This window comes from Bombina bombina, chromosome 9, assembly GCF_027579735.1.
Source record: "Bombina bombina isolate aBomBom1 chromosome 9, aBomBom1.pri, whole genome shotgun sequence".
Taxonomy (NCBI): domain Eukaryota; kingdom Metazoa; phylum Chordata; class Amphibia; order Anura; family Bombinatoridae; genus Bombina; species Bombina bombina.
Genome location: NC_069507.1, coordinates 70,545,556 through 70,562,602, shown reverse-complemented (window position 1 = coordinate 70,562,602; position 17,047 = coordinate 70,545,556). Strand labels below are relative to the sequence as shown.

The following is a 17,047-nucleotide window of genomic DNA, read 5'->3' as shown; positions in this document are numbered from 1 at the left end:
TTCCAAAATTGATCTGAAACTCAAAAATGTTCTTTTGTGAGTCAGACAGAGCATACTATTATCAAATTTGCTTTGTTTCCATGATGTTCTGTGTTGAAGAGATACCTAGGTAGACATCTGGAGAACTACATGGCAGGAAATAGTTCTGCCCTCTAGTGCTCTTGTAAATGGATCATAATCTTGCAAAACTGCTGCCATATACTGCTCCAGAAATGGGCTGGCTCGTAAGGATACATCCCTGCTTTTCATTAATGGATACCAAGAAAACTAAGAAACAATGATAATATAAATAAAGAAGAACGTTGTTTCAAATTGTATGCTCCATCTGAATCATAAAAATGTCCAGCCATGAAAATTGAAATAGCACATGACAATCTTGCCACATGTTTTTTTTCTAATTTGCAGTTTTATTTATATTCTCTGCTGAAGCCAAAAAGATTTTGCTGATACAATGACACAGCAGCATCTCCAGAGTCAAGTCTGGATTGAATCTTTCAGATAAGGTAAGTGGTGAGTGGAGTTTGACCATTGTCATTTTTTTCGCCAAAAACAAGGTGTTATTCTGCTCTAATAAATCTCAGACTCTGTTGGTATGCCAATCTATAGGAAGATTGTAGAAAATAATGTTGTAATTATCTGGTGTTTACTGGAAAGTATGGGTATTTCACTACTGAGAATTTAAAGTATACACTGCAGACTTCACAAGCCTAACCCTGCCACATATGTGTCGCTAATTGGCCTCAGCAGAAAAGAACTGCAGGACAATTGTGAATTTACTGACAAAATGACAGTTACACACCTTGTCTACTGCAGTCTAAATAAGGCAAGCAGAGGGTGGAGTTTGGCTATTAAAAACAATTGCAGCAAAGTCAGATATTCGGTAATCCTAGGATTACCCGGGTAAAACGGACATTACCTAAGCGGCTGTGGGTAAAGCCTGATGTAAGATCATAAATCCCTTCTGAGTGCATGCACTTCATTGAGTCACTGCATCATACATATTTACGATGCATTGTAATTCCCCCATCTTCACTATCTTTTTTTTCCTCAGCCTGGGGGATTCAAGGGGGGGCGAACCTCATTTGCCAAGGGTCACTTGGGGTGGGTGCCAAAGGATCAGCGGGGCGCCCCCCTTCAATCTCCCAGATGGAGGCAAAAAAAAATAGTGTAGATGGGGGAATTACAGTACATCGGGCTTTACCCACAGCCGCTTGGGTAATTTCTGTTTTACCCAGGTAATCCTAGGATTTTACTGGATATCTGACTTTACCTGTAACGTGTGTATATATATATATATATATATATATATATATATATATATATACACACAGTATATAGAAACAAGTCCAGTATAAATGGCACACTCCAACATATACAACTCTCTGGAGCACTGCTAAATACTGATACAGAGATCCAGACTATATCCCTGAGCTGGCCAGAATCCCCAAAATATACAGCAGGCCTACACAGGTAAGTGGCAAAAAAATAGCTTTTTATTAGACAAAAATACGAATTGGCCTGCTGCCAAACGTTTCAGCTCACGCAGGAGCTTTCCTCAGTGGAGGCTTCTATTTGGGCATCCACTATCACGCCGCACCGCTCTAGCTGTTGCTAGGGGTGCAGCGTCTCCTTCCCTGCTCATTGTCAGGGGCTGTGTTGGCTCCTCTGTCCATGCTGGTCCGGATTACTGTGGCATGAATCCTGCGCCTATGTAAGTCCACATTAATGATCTATCACTGCCCAAGTATAGGTGTTACTTTGTGTTCTCCTGGGTGTGATAGATCATTACTGCTATATTGCCTGGTGTTTGAACCCTGTCTGTCTGACTACTCTGCTTGTTAACCCCTAAATTGCTGGATTGATTTACTGCTGCTGAACTCTGCTTGCCTGACTACTCTGCCTATTAACCCCTACCCTGTCTGCCTGACCATTCTAGTGGCTTGCCCTTAGACTGCTTTACCGTTGCCAAACCCTGCCTGCCTGACCATTCTAGTGGTTTACCTTTGACTGCTCTACCATTGCCACTGAAGACTACCCTGCCTGTGGTGTGCTGCTTTCCTCATCTTGCTAACTTTCTCTGCTCTGGGATATTCCCATTTTTTTTACGGCTTGTCGCCGGGATGACAAGACTACTGGCTGAGTTCGGTCTGACAGAGGAGTATCCCACGAGCATTACATCCACCGAGGAAAGCTCCTGAGTGAGCTGAAACGTTTTTGTCCAATAAAAGGCTAATTTTTTGCCACTTACCAGTGTAGGCCTTCCGTATATTCTGGGTATTACGGCCAGCTCTGGGATATAGTCTGGATCTCTCTCTCTCTCTTTTTATATATATATATATATATATATATATATATATATATATATATATATATATATATATACACGGTATATATATATATATATCCACAAAAAACAAACAATAGCGTCAGTACAATGCTTAAAAGATTCTTCTTTTATTTAAACAACATCAGGATAAAAAACAGCAACGTTTCAAGTCACTTAGACCCTTAGTCATGCCTCCCTTATATACCACCTGTATGCAAAATAGCTTAATTGGCTTTCTTGGTTTTCCATGAAAAAAGCTATGTCAATACCCCCTACCGGTCAGGTTTTTCATAACAATATTTCTTTCACAGGAACTCTCTGTGTAGTATTCAATTTAACATAATAATTCTTCATATTATACATTGGATCAATATTATACAAAATGGAATATAACCTTAAAGTTCAATTAATATGTATAAATACACTCATTATATAAAAAAATCATAAAAACAAGTGGAAATCATAATCTTTGTTTAACCCATTCGTATATAAAGTTTTTTAAGGTGTTGTATCCACCATACTTCCCTCTTTTTGAGCAGCAACTCTCTGTTGCCTCCTCTCCTTTGCCTGGGAATGTGGTCAATCACCTGAAACCTCAACTGGCTTACAGTATGTCCTGCTGATATAAAGTGTGATGAAACTGGCAATGTCATATCTTTACATCTTATGGATGATTTGTGGGCACTTATCCTATCCTTTATAGGGTTAATTGTCCCACCCACATAGCCCCGCCCACATGGGCATTTCAAGACGTAAACTACATATCCTGTATCACATGTAAAAAAGCCATTTATTTCTCTTTTTTTATTATCATTAATTTGTGCAACATATTTCCCTTTTATCATTGAATTATACTGCGCACAGTGCAAGCAGGGGTATGACCCCTTGTTAGCAGTAGTGAGATAATTTATTGTTTCCTTTTTATTACTACCACCATCAGCCTTTACTACTAGGTCTCTAATATTTTTCACTCTCTTGTATGAATTAATGGGCAGTTGGCTAAATTCCACAATGTGGGGGTTAGATTTACCTAGCAGATACCAGTGTTTCCTAATTATTTTGGAAATATTATCACTATATTGATTGTATTCTGATGAGAAAATAAGTTGTTTTTTTCTCTTTATTCTGTTTTATTTTCGTGGTTACTGCTATTTAATTTTTTACTGCTTGTTCACAATCTTTAATGACAGTTGGCAGATAGCCTCTGTCTGTAAATTTCTTGGCCATTTGTTTCATTCTCTTATCTTGTAACTGTTTATCTTGTACATTTCTCGCTGTCCTAAAAAACTGGCTTTTAGGGATAGAGTTAAATACTCTACTTGGTTGATAGCTATCAAAATGTAACAGCGTATTACGATCAGTGGGTTTGCAATACAAATTTGTAACTAAATTACTCCTTTGTTTGTACGCAATGTGTCTAAATAGCTCAAATTATCTTTAGAGTAATTTAATGTGAATTTTAAATATTTCGTATTACCATTAAGCTCATCAACAAATAGCTGTAATGTCTCCAATGGGCCCCTCCATACGCCAAAAATATCATCTATATAACGAAGCCAAATCTTGCAATTTGCCTGATAGCGTTCATTAGTGTTCACAAATTTCTTTTTCAAATTGGCTTACAAAAATATTGACGTATGAAGGGGCCACATTGGAGCCCATAGCTGTGACCTTTCTCTGGAGATAGTATGTGTCCTGGAATAAGAAATAATTCAAATACAATCCAATATTGAGCATCTCTTCTACAAATTCACATTGGGAGTTAGTATAGGTGTTTCCATGTTTTAATAATTCTAACACTGCCTGTACCCCCGCCTCATGGGGGACAGCTGTATACAAGCTAACTATATCTAAAGAGAAGAGTATGTCCACTTCATCTTCTACAGTAGTTTTTATTTTTTCCAAGAAGTCCCCTGTGTCTTTAAGAAAAGACTTCTGGGCCCCAGCCATGGGATTTAAAATTTTATCAAGAAAGATGGCAATATTTGTAAAGACCGAATCTGTACTTGCCACGATCGGCCTACATTCCATTAAGTTTTTATGAATTTTTGGTGTTGTATAGAACACCGGTGTAATGGGATCTTTTTTTTATCAAAAACGTGGCAAGATCACTAGTAATTACCTTTTTTAACAATGCATTATTTATAGTTGATGACATTTCTTTCTGAATGTCTGGCAATGGATCATGATCAAGAATTAAATATATACCTCCATCAGATAGTTGCATTAATATCTCTTGTATATAATATTGTCTGTCTAAAATGACTACGGCTCCGCCCTTATCGGCGTTTTTAATTATAATAGAAGTATTACTTGATAGATTTTTAAGAGCCTTACGTTCAGATGGGGTAATGTTATCAATAATTCTAGATTTTTTTTTATCTGAATACATTTTTTGATATCAGCCTGTACAAATGTAATATATGTCTCCACTACAGGGTTTGAAGTGTTAGGTACAAACTTGGACTTCTTTTTTAACCCTAGGGTGCATGTGTCTAAACTCATGTCTTCATTATGTGTACTTGCGGGGTATTAAAGAGTGCTTTCAGCCTTAAAGTGAAGGTCAAGTTCGGGTGACTCGCTCACACCGTTGGATACCTTAATAAAAACTAGGTCAACTTTCATTCATCAATTTTTCGAATTCTCACTAAATAACACTGTTTTTTACCTTATAAACAGCCTCCGGTACTTTTCTTTAATCCGCCCGCCATTTTCTATAATTGATTGACAGGCTAGTCCTATTCAATCCGCCAATGGCCGTTTGCACCCCGTGGCGTTCAGCCCCTTTTCTGAAACGTCACCCGATAGTTATGCGCATGCGTTAAAGCTTTGATAGCGCAGTTTCTTCCCCATGCTCGTTCATGAGTCGCGGTTTGAATGTCGATACGCATGCTCAGTTACGCTTGGGAACGACGTAGAGAGCAGGTGGGACTGCTCACAACGTCACAAGAGGAGAACAAGGAAGTTGTGCGGGGGAGGAGTTGCGATATAAACGGTAATTATTTTCAAACTTATTTATTTCAAAAAGCAAAGTGATAAATTAAAATATAAGGTAGCGACTACATTAATGCTACATTGCCTAATGCATTGCGATAGTCAATTACAGTAAAATTGACCTTCACTTTAAATTTCTAAAAAACCTGTACAGATCTTTTTCAAGTGTAAATTCATTCACATATGTAGTGGGGCAAAATGATAACCCTTTATTTAACACATCAAGCTCATCATCAGTAAGCTGGAAATTTGAAATATTTATAACAAGTGTCTCTTTGATAACGTCCATATCATTTGTTGTTGTTTCTGAATTGGGGTATAAAGCATATACTTTGGTATTATATACATTATCATCAGAGTCTGTGTTGTCAATCACCGGTATCGTTGGCTCATTTATTTCTTGCGGCCTCTTGGATATGGTCTGTTACGTAGCCGATTTGACTGTCTGGGGTAGGCGCTGCCAGCGCTTATGTTTCCTTCCTCCCCTCCTGTACCCACATCTGTGCTGGAGCATAAAAAATCTTCCGATGAAGACAACTCATTCTCGGTGGTTGCCATCTTGTTTGGAGCGTTTCTCGCCTCTCTCCACATACCTCTTCCCCTTCCGGGTTGTCTCCAGGTGACATCACAGGCCTCATTGTCCCCGGACCAGCGGTAGATTCGATTTTGTTTATAGTCCTCTTCATCGCGACCAAATTTTTGTCTCTTTGCCTCCTTAAGATCTCTCTGAAACTCCTCAAGTGTTACAAATACAAATATATATAGGAATATCTATTTAAAAATACTTAGAACATACAGTTGCAAGAAAAAGTATGTGAACCCTTTTGAACGATATGGATTTCTGCACAAATTGGTCATAAAATGTGATCTGATAATCATATAAGTCACAACAATAGACAATCTGCTTAAACTATTAACACACAAAGAATGAAATGTTGCCATGTTTTTATTGAACACACCATGTAAACATTCACAGTGCAGGTGGAAAAAGTATGTGAACCCCTAGACTAATGACATCTCCAAGAGCTAATTGGAGTGAGATGTCAGCCAACTGGAGTCCAATCAATGAGATGAGATTGGAGGTGTTGGTTACAGCTGCCCTATAAAAAACACACACCAGTTCTGGGTTTGCTTTTCACAAGAAGCATTTCCTGATGTGAATGATGCCTCGCACAAAAGAGCTGTCAGAAGACCTACGATTAAGAATTGTTGACTTGCAAGGGTTATAAAATTATCTCCAAAAGCCTTGCTGTTCATTAGTCCACGGTAAGACAAATTGTCTATAAATGGAGAAAGTTCAGCACTGCTGCTACTCTCCCTAGAAGTGGCCGTCCTGTAAAGATGACTGCAAGAGCACAGCGCAGACTGCTCAATGAGGTGAAGAAGAATCCTAGAGTGTCAGCTAAAGACTTACAAAAGTCACTGGCAAAATGCTAACATCCCTGTTAGCGAATCTACAATATGTAAAACACTAAACAGGAATGGATTTCATGGGAGTATACCACAGAGGAAGCCACTGCTGTCCAAACAAAACATTGCTGCACGTTTACAGTTTGCACAAGAGCACCTGGATGTTCCACAGCAGTACTGGCAAAATATTCTGTGGACAGATGAAACCAAAGTTGAGTTGTTTGGAAAAAACACACAACACTATGTGTGGCAAAAAAAAAGGCACAGCACACCAACATCAAAACCTCATCCCAACTGTGAAGTATGGTGGTGGGGGCATCATGGTTTGGGGCTGCTTTGCTGTGTCAGGGCCTGGACGGATTGCTATCATCGAAGGAAAAATGAATTCCCAAGTTTATCAAGACATTTTGCAGGAGAACTTAAGGCCATCTGTCTACCAGCTGAAGCTCAACAGAAGGTGTTGCAACAGGACAATGACCCAAAGCATAGAAGTAAATCAACAACAGAATGGCTTAAAACAAAGAAAATATGCCTTCTGAAGTGGTCCAGTCATAGTCCTGACCTCAACCCGATTGAGATGCTGTGGCATGACCTCAAGAAAGCGATTCACACCAGACATCCCAAGAATATTGCTGAATTGAAACAGTTCTGTAAAGAGGAATGGTCAAGAATTACTCCTGACCGTTGTGCACGTCTGATCTACAACTACAGAAAATGTTTGGTTGAAGTTATTGCTGCCAAAGGAGGTTCAACCAATTATTAAATCCAAGGGTTCACATACTTTTTCCACCTGCACTGTGAATGTTTACATGGTGTGTTCAATAAAAACATGGCAACATTTCATTCTTTGTGTGTTATTAGTTTAAGCAGACTGTGATTGTCTATTGTTGTTACTTAGATGATGATCAGATCACATTTTATGACCAATTTGTGCAGAAATCCATATCATTCCAAAGGGTTCACATACTTTTTCTTGCAACTGTATTCCCCTGTGGGAAGAACATTGGAATTGAAAATATTTACAGGAAATACATAGTTAAACACTTTATTAAATATGAATATTGCATAAATATGATTTTTCGTGTTTCCGGCTACTTGACTGCAAAGGGTTCCAATGCATTTATATATATATGTATGCATATGTATTTATGTCTGTAAATACAGATATAAATACATAAATAATTATGTACACACATATAAACAAATATATATACATATTTAGATGTGTATCTATGTACCCCTATGTTAAAGCACTTTGCAGTCCATTTTTTTTCCAACACCTGAGTCCTCATATCTTTGAGCCCTTATAACTTTAACGCAATCTGTTTTTAACCAAATGTTTATCAGACACTGTTGTTATGATTGTAATCGTACTTTTAAATGTATTTTGGATGATTCCCCCCCCACACACACTTTTTTCTGTTGCGTAACAATTAACCAGAGCTCTGAAGTTGCACTATCCTGATGTCCATTAAAATCAATTGGGTTTACTTTCAACTTGTAATATACATGCTAATTCCAAAATGCGCAAAGAGACGCAATATATGCCTTTTCGCTCGTGTGTGTTCATTTATTAAGATTGCAGAAAAAAACTAAGTAACTACTGTCTCTTTAAATTGCAAGAATTACAAATAGGAAGATACAACAGGAAAATTTGGTTAACCCTCCCCAAAAGTTGTAATAAACAGACATTTCTCAGGCTTTTCAAGTGTGCGTGTGTATGGGTGTGGGGGTGGTGGTTAAATTTTTTTTGTTTAAAAGTGAAATGCACCGATGTGCATTTCAATTTGGATTGGAATGTCTCTTTAAGCTAAGTACATGTTTCATGCCATCAGTGTGTTCAGAAGGATAAAGCACAAACAATGCTCTTAATTGGTGACTTTAATTTTTTACATTTGAAACAATATAAAGAATCTGGAACAGTTTATATTGTGTAAACGGAGAGACTGTCTAGCTATTTTCCTAATTAAAATGTATTACTCATTTTATTAGTCTAGATGGTTATTATGCTTAGTTGCCTTTTTTATGGTTATTTATTTTGTTCTTTTTGTTAAAAAGATTTGGTTTGTAGGAGTTCTGTCTCACACACTGTTGAATCTATCTTTAGTTAAAAAGCAGAAATGTAAAGCTTAGGAGACAGGCCATTTTTGGTTCAGAACCTGGGTTATGCTTGCTTATTGGTGGATAAATGTAGCCAGGGTGCTGAACCTAAAATGGTCCGGCTCCTAAGCTTTCCATTCCTGCTTTTTAAATAAAGACAGCAAGAGAATGAAGACAATTTGATAATAGGAGTAAATTAGAAAGTTGCTTAAAATTGCATGCTCTATCTAAATCATTAAAGAAAAAATTGGTTTTAGTGTCCCTTTAAATACTGAATAAAGATATTTAAAAAAAATACAATTAAATAATTGGTAGAAAGTGAAACAAATTACTTTCAGAATCTGTAAGAAACTAAAAATGCCAAGACGAAGAAATTTGAGCTCTAGTTTAGATATCATGAAAATCTGGCCTGCTACGGCTACCTGAGGTCTGGATTTGAGAAACATTAGTTTAGTAGATGAACCCTGATAAATTATATACAATTCAAAATAGACAAAATACACAAAAAAATGTCTGCCACTGTTTGACAGTCCAGAACAAATAGAAGGAATTGTCATAAAGCATTGTGACAGTCTGCTCTATCTAGAATAAAAAAAAAAAATGTAACTGTTTTAGTGGTCAATTTTATGAGACTTCCAAAGCCCTTAATATGGTCACTTAGCAAATGTAGCACCTAATTACTATAGATTTATGGCATTCAAAGCATATTTTATAATTCCAATGTTAAACTTCAGACCAGTCTAGTGCTGTCCTCTAGGAAGGGCGAGAGGGGCACCTGCCCAGGACACCATGTTTTGGTGGACCTGCACAGTCAGGGGTGAGGGTATGAGAAGGTGCAATGTACATCCTGTATTTAGTTTAGGAAGAAATGTATATGGTATCAGGAGGTGTAATATATATATATATATATATATATATATATATATATATATATATATATAGTTATTCCTCATATAGGTAATACTGAATGTGGGACGGGGTTAGCCAAACACATACAGGGGGAGGGGAATAAGGGCATGGGGCCCTACCAATATGTCTTGTTCAGGGCTTAGAGCATTTACAATTTACAGCAGCCCTAATTGGCCACAATTAAAGGGACACTAAGGGGTCAGCCTTTGAAACCCTACGGCTGCAGGTTCTCACAAGAGAACCTGCACGCCATATTTAACAAGCAGCGGTCATCAGACCGCTGCTTGTTAAAGCCTTTCACCAACTCAACAGTGGCGAAATTCAATCTCCGTGGTCTAGTCCGACCGAGGAGATTGACAGCTCCTGCCCACGCACAGCCAATCACAGCCAATCACGCACAATGGTAAAATCCTCCGGGGAAATTCTCCCCGCCAGAGGCGAGCTAAGGCGAACAGGGGAGCGTATATGCGCCCCTGTCCGCCTCAGCTTTGATAAATCGACCCTTAAACCCAAGTTTTTTTCTCTAATGATTCAGATAGAACATGCAATTTTAAGCAACTTTCTAATTTACTCCTATTATAAATTTTGTTTGTTTCACTTGCTATCTTTATTTAAAAAGCAGGCATGCAAAACTTAAGAGCCGGACCCTTTTTGGTTAAGAACCTGGGTTATGCTTGCTGATTGGTTTGCTAACTGAATCCACCAATAAGCAAATGCTATCCATGGTGCTGAACCTAAAATGGTCTGGCTCCTAAGCTTTAAATTTCTACTTTTTAAATAAAGATAACAAGAGAACGAATAAAAATTGATAGTAGGAGTAAATTAGAAAGTTGCTAAAAAATTGGGTTTAGTATCCCTTTAAGGGAGATATGATAAAGCTACTCTCCAGAGTTTTAAAGCAGTTTAGTAAATCATTAACAAAGTAACAGTTTTTGCATTGCATATATATATATATATATATATATATATATATATATATATATATATATATATATATATATATATATATGTGTGTGTAAGTCTTTAGCAGTGTGTTAAATAAATGCTAAAGATAATGTATTCAAAGTCAATATCAGCCTGAGAACTATATGTAGATGTATTATTTAAAATTACATTAGTCGTTTAAATATAAAACATATAAGTGTAAAGATTGGTTTATATAAAATAATGGGCACAGTACAGCTGCAATATCCGATCTGGAGCAATAATGCTTTGCGAATCCCGAGCAGCACTTCAAGGTCGCTAGTCTTAAAATTATTTGCTCTAACTAATTAAAGTATGACGGCTGTGACCCTTTAAGTCCCCTGGCTGCTGCATATTTTTGTGTACTTGTTGAGCGGGAGAAACGGTCTAAAAAACTGACTACGTGCAGAATTATGTTCCATAAGGATAGACTTTTGTTTGCATTCTTTTCCCTAAATACATATTTTGTCACTTAAACGATACCTACCTAGTGTGTGAAGCCGTCTTGCGCGCAGGTATTTTTTCAACTAGTTCATCACAGGCTGACAGCTAGCCCGATTGCGCCATTCCACTATAGGTAGGACGCTCATGCGCTAGATAAAGTAGCAGACAGCTGTAGCTACATAGTAAGGATGACTTCGCATACAAGGTAAGTATCGGTTTAGGTGCCAAATTAAGCATTTAGGGGGAAAAAAATCAAACAAAAGGCTATCCTTATTTTATATTTTACCAGATATCTACTGTCTCTTTAAAAGGGACAGTCTACACCAGAATTGTTATTTTTCAAAAAGATAGACAATCCCTTTAATACCCATTCCTCAGTTTTGCATAACCAACACAGTTATATTACTATACGTTTTACCTCTGTGATTACCTTGTATCTAAGCCTCTGCAAACTGCCCCCTTACTTAGTTCTTTTGACAGACGTGCATTTTAGCCAATCAGTACAGGCTCCTAGGTAACTCCACGAGTGTGAGAACAATGTTATCTATATGACACACATGAACTAACACCCTCTAGTTGTAATAAACATGTAAAAATGCATTCAGATAAGAGGCGGCCTTCAAGGGCTAAGAATTGATGATAAAAGTAAATTGGAATGTTGTTTAAAATTACATACTCTATCTGAATCATGAAAGTTTATTTTTGACTAGACTGTCCCTTTAAGTTCAAATGATATCCGACTCATGACTTGTCAGAATCTATGGCCTGTAACTCAGAGAAGTGGAAGTATATTCTAGTTAGAGTCTATGGGGCAATAGTTTGCCTGAACTACCTGTCTATATCTGTTAAAAATAATATTATATATAAATATATCAGGGTTCGCTCCAGCCAGGACCTTTTTCGTGGGTGGACCTAGATAATATTAAGATAAAATTAGCTAATTTTAAAAACGTTACATGTTTATTGCACAATTATCATTAAAGGGATACATATGAAACCCAATTTGTTTCGTCCATGATTCAGATAGAGCAGGCAATTTTAAGTAACTTTCTAATTAACTCCTATTATCATATTTTCTTCCTTCTCTTGGGATCTTTATTTGCAAAGCAGGAATGAAGCTTAGGAGCCGGGCCATTTTTGGTTCAGAACCTGGGTAGCGCTTACGGATTGGTGTCTCTCTCTCTTGGGTGAGCACTGGCACAACATAGAGGGTGCAAAAATATTCAAGAAAAAAGAAAAGAAAAGAAAACAACCACTATACACCACTACAATAACTATAGTAAACCATCTTTCTAAAAAAAAAGATCTTTTACATCCCTTTAATTGCTCATATAAATATATTTAAAGGGATAGTAAAGCCATAATGATTCAGATAGAGCATGCAATTTTAAGCATCTTTCTAATTTATGCCTATTAGCAATATTTGTTTGTTCTCTTGGTATCTTTATTTGAAAAAGCAGGAGTGTTAAAGTGATGGTAAATTTCAGACTGTAAGAATGTTGCAATAAAACATTTATTAGTTTGCAAGTAAAACCACATATATATACAGGTAGCCCTCAGTTTACGCCGGGGTTAGGTTCCAGAAGGAATGGTTGTAAATCGAAACCGTTGTAAATTGAAATCCAGTTTATAATGTAAGTCAATGGAAAGTGAGGGAGTTAGGTTCCAGGCCCCTCTCAAAATTGGCATAAGTAACACCTAATACATTATTTTTAAAGCTTTGAAATGAAGACTTTAAATGCTAAACAGCATTATAAACCTAATAAAATAATCACACAACACAGAATATATAATTAAACTAAGTTAAATGAACAAAAACATTTGCTAAACAGCATTATAAACCAAATAAAATAATCACACAACACAGACTTTATTTGCATTTTTCTGCAAACAGTTCTTTCTATGCATTCCAATCTGGACTGATTTATAGACAGGAAGATCTTGTTCCTTTGCAAGCTGATCGATAGCTCAGGTCTGGTTAAACTGATTAATTTCAGCTTGCATATCTTTGCTGCAACACACAAGCGATCAGCTCCACCTACTGGCTATTTTAATGAATGCACTGCTTCTCAATGCTTTTCAATAGCAGTCACATGACTGAAAAAAAGGTTGTTATTCTGAAACGGTGCAAATTGAACCGTTGTAAACCTAGGGCCACCTGTATATTTAAAAATGTATATATATTTTATAATAAAAGGTTTATAATTCTAACTGGTATTGTCTGTCGTCTCCCCCCCCCCCCCCCCACACACCTTTATTTCCTCTTTTGGCTGGGCTGTGATGTATTGAACAGTCACATCCACTCTCTACATAGGCTTTCTATGGGCTTTAAAGGGGCTGGACTTCAGAATTGTCAACTGACACACATGCTGATTGGATGTTCACTAGAATTGTCATAAAAAAAAAAGAGTTCATCACTTTAAGCAACATCCTTTTTTATGTAACATAGAATCCAACTATCACATTCTTCCCTTGTCTTTAGATATTTTGGTACATTTACTTCTTCCTTCTAACTTATGTGGCTGCAGAATAACTTTGCCTCTGCTTTATATGCCTATTTAGTGAAATAATTATATAAAGGAATACATTCTGGTGCTGTTCATGTAAGTAAATAAAAAAAACTGAACAGTAGAAGTGATATTGCCTTTGATGATGTTAATAATAAAGCCATATGAGGTCAGCACTAGGCAGCAATAGCCACTTGCAGACATTTTGCTTCCTGTAGGGGCGGGAGCTTTCCTTGAATTGCAGTTTGCTATTAGATTACCAAGGTTGACTGCGCCTTACAACTGAAAGAATCAGGCAAAAGCCAGCGATGGTTTCACTTACTTGCAGTCACAATTAGGCAGCAGGGATACATTGCAATGCAATGGTGCTTGTCACACAGAGCTTCTCTCCTTGTCCTTATTTGTATAATGCATTTTTATTTCTCCTTTAAAGGATTCTGATTCTTTCAAATAAAAAACATCAGCTCTGCAAAAGGTAAACAAGCAAATAAAAACCAGAGGCATTTACTGGCAGTAAAACCTATGTGATCTAGGCTGCTTTTGTCACATATTTGTTTCAATCTCTATAGAAAAAGCCACAAGCTGCAGTTTTTCCCAGCAAAACCCACTGAGCTCATTGACTGATGCTAAAGCAAAGGAGATTCAGAGTCTGCAAGGGACACTGCTTGTGAGTAATATTGTGTTAATATTGCACATGTTCTTATTGATCTGGGTGTGTTTGATAGATACAAGGCTTTAATTATGCCACGGTTCATTTATTGCTGAATCTGTCACATGTTGATGTATGTTGCTTTTCTTAAAACCATTTTTTAACCTCTTATGTAAATAAAGCTTCAAAGATTCTTCTTTGGTGGATAAGAGGTTAAATCAAAGCATCTATCACCTCTATCATTGAAAACAGCTATTTTTTGACCTTGGATTATATATTATTAAAATGTCTTCTTTAATATAATGTGGCTATGTTTGCTGTTATCTTCTTATGTTGGGTTTATTTTAGTAGTGTTATTTAATTTGTGTTATCTGCTTTTGATAAGCTGATGAAGTTAATTGATTATTGCAACTATATACAATGCAGCTGTAAAATAATTAAAGTAATGTGACATTGTTAAGGACAACTAATAAAATATGTCTTTAGTCCTATTTAAATAAGATGTGAAAACTTTTATTGTAATTTCTATTAATATTAATGGAGTTATCTACTATTCCAGGAAATGTAACAATATGTTAAAACAGATTACAGCATGAAACATGATATATGCTGGGGATCTGCCCTTCATTCAATATAATATGTTGGAAACACAGTATGTATTATCAGTGCAATAAATCTATCTGTAAAAAGTGATTAAATGAAACTGCAGGTGTGTGCTAGTTTGTTTGTGTTCTGTATAAGCCATGTGAGTTTCTAGATCCATTTCTATTATATTGTTTTTATGTTTAGTGCATTGAATTAAAAGCATGTGCACAACTGAAAGGAAATACATTCTAGTGCTGTACAATATTTACTAAACTTGATGTTAATGGAATATGTGGTCTTTCATTCTTTTTATATACATGTAGGATTCTGGATGGTATTAGAATTGCCTACAGGCTATTTACTGAGAGTGGTTAGCATATGGATGGCCGGATGAGTAACCTGCTATTGTTACTGGCAACAAATGTGACCTTGTTTTATCAGTCAGAAGAAATGATCCGATCTGGATAAGACTCAGGCATGTTGCTACATGACAAACACAAGAAGTAATGTGTCCAGTTACTTTCTTTGTGTAAAGTAAACAATACATTTACTTAAAGGGTCAGTATACACCAAATTTTATATTTGCTGCATGCAATAGGCACTACTATAAAGAATAATATGCACAGATACTGATATAAAAAATCCAGTTTAAAAACTTTCTTAGAAGGTCCCAGTTTAGTTCTGTTAAAAAGTTTAGCAGGAAAACCCACTGAAAGTGGATGTAAAGCAAAAAAAAAAAAAAGACACTCCCCACTTCCCCTGCATATGAAAAGACCCTTTACACAAACAGAAGCAAGCTGGAGTAGGTATACATCAGTATACTTTAAAACTTTGGGGCTTGGTTAGGAGTCTGAAAATAACTGCAATGTTATTTAAAAATAAGAAAAACTATACATTTAAAAAAAACAAAAAACAAAACAAAACCTGAATAAGCTAAATAAATGGATCATCTACAAAACATTTATGCAAAGAAAAGTCTAGTGTATACTGTCCCTTTAACCTCTTAAGGGACACTAAAGTCTTAATCAAGCTTCCATGATTCAGATAGTGCATGCATTGCAAATTACTTACATGATTAAATTGAGCTCAATCTTTTTATATGCACAGTTTCTGATGCAACAGCTTCTATTGAGCATGTGCAAGAGACCACAATGTATGTGTATGAGTCTGTGATTGGCTGATGGCTGTCACAGCGGGCTGGAAAACTGAAGTAAATTTTGAAATATATCAGAAAACTGAATTTAAAATTCAAAGTAAGTGCTATTGGCTTTTTACTATATACTTGATGATTATGCAGCTTTAAAGTATTTAAGGGTCCTTTTTATTTTTAAAAGTTCAAATACTTTATTTTTTTTGTGCATATTGATATTTTTGGAGGTTGTTTGGTATACTTAAATTGGGATTTGTCCATAATTGTAAGTGTAGTAAAATTATTTTTATATTTGGATTGAGAGTCTCTCTAAAGTATGGAAGCTGGCATAAAAAAAAAAAATGACATCTCTCTCCTTCTTTCCTCTTTTATCCTCTATTCTTCTTCTTCTCTTTTTTGTTGTTCTTATGTGCTTTTTTTTTATTAAACTCCTGTAGTGTTTCTTGTAGTGCATTGCTGGTAAAATGCTTATTGATAACAGTTGAACAAAGTAGTTTTAATCACCTCAGATATTAGTTTTTCTCTAGAGTTGTTGTACACAAAATGGCCTCCAACCATAGAGTTCAGCAACAATAATTACAGTGTTCTTTCTTAAATGATAACAGATACATCTCCCCAACTAGTCCCAAGTCCACCTCTTGATCTTGTAACACCCGTCTGGATTTGAATATGTCACACAGTCCTGGGCCTAAACAACCATTTTAACTTGTATATATGTCCAGATTATATAAAGTTGTGTGCACTTCAGAATACAAACCAGTTCATACTACGTGGAGGGAGGAAGTTGTCTCCCTACATCAGTGTATAACACTCTCACAGCCACGGAACTAGTCAGTGAAGCCTTTATTAATACAGCACTTCAGAGACCAAAGTAGAGCAGGAAAATACTCCTATTTCATAAGAGGTTAATTATGCAACATTACCCAACAAATCTAAACTATAAAATAAAGGCTCATGTAACCTAAACCAATGGATTGTTAAATTGTGACATTCTATTAGCCCCTCTGGGA

At 36.4% G+C, this 17,047-nt stretch overlaps 1 protein-coding gene across 5 annotated transcripts in view; it reads left to right on the top strand.

The window, feature by feature from the left end:
• The first annotated feature begins 13,918 nt into the window (after positions 1–13,918).
• STAMBPL1 (STAM binding protein like 1) overlaps positions 13,919–17,047 on the top strand; it is a 118,564-nt gene continuing 115,435 nt past the window's right edge. For all 5 annotated transcript variants that reach the window (XM_053692209.1, XM_053692205.1, XM_053692207.1 and 2 more), the window contains exons 1-2: positions 13,919–14,128; positions 14,223–14,320. The gene's annotated coding sequence lies outside the window, so the exon portion shown is untranslated. The remainder of the gene's footprint in view (positions 14,129–14,222; positions 14,321–17,047) is intronic.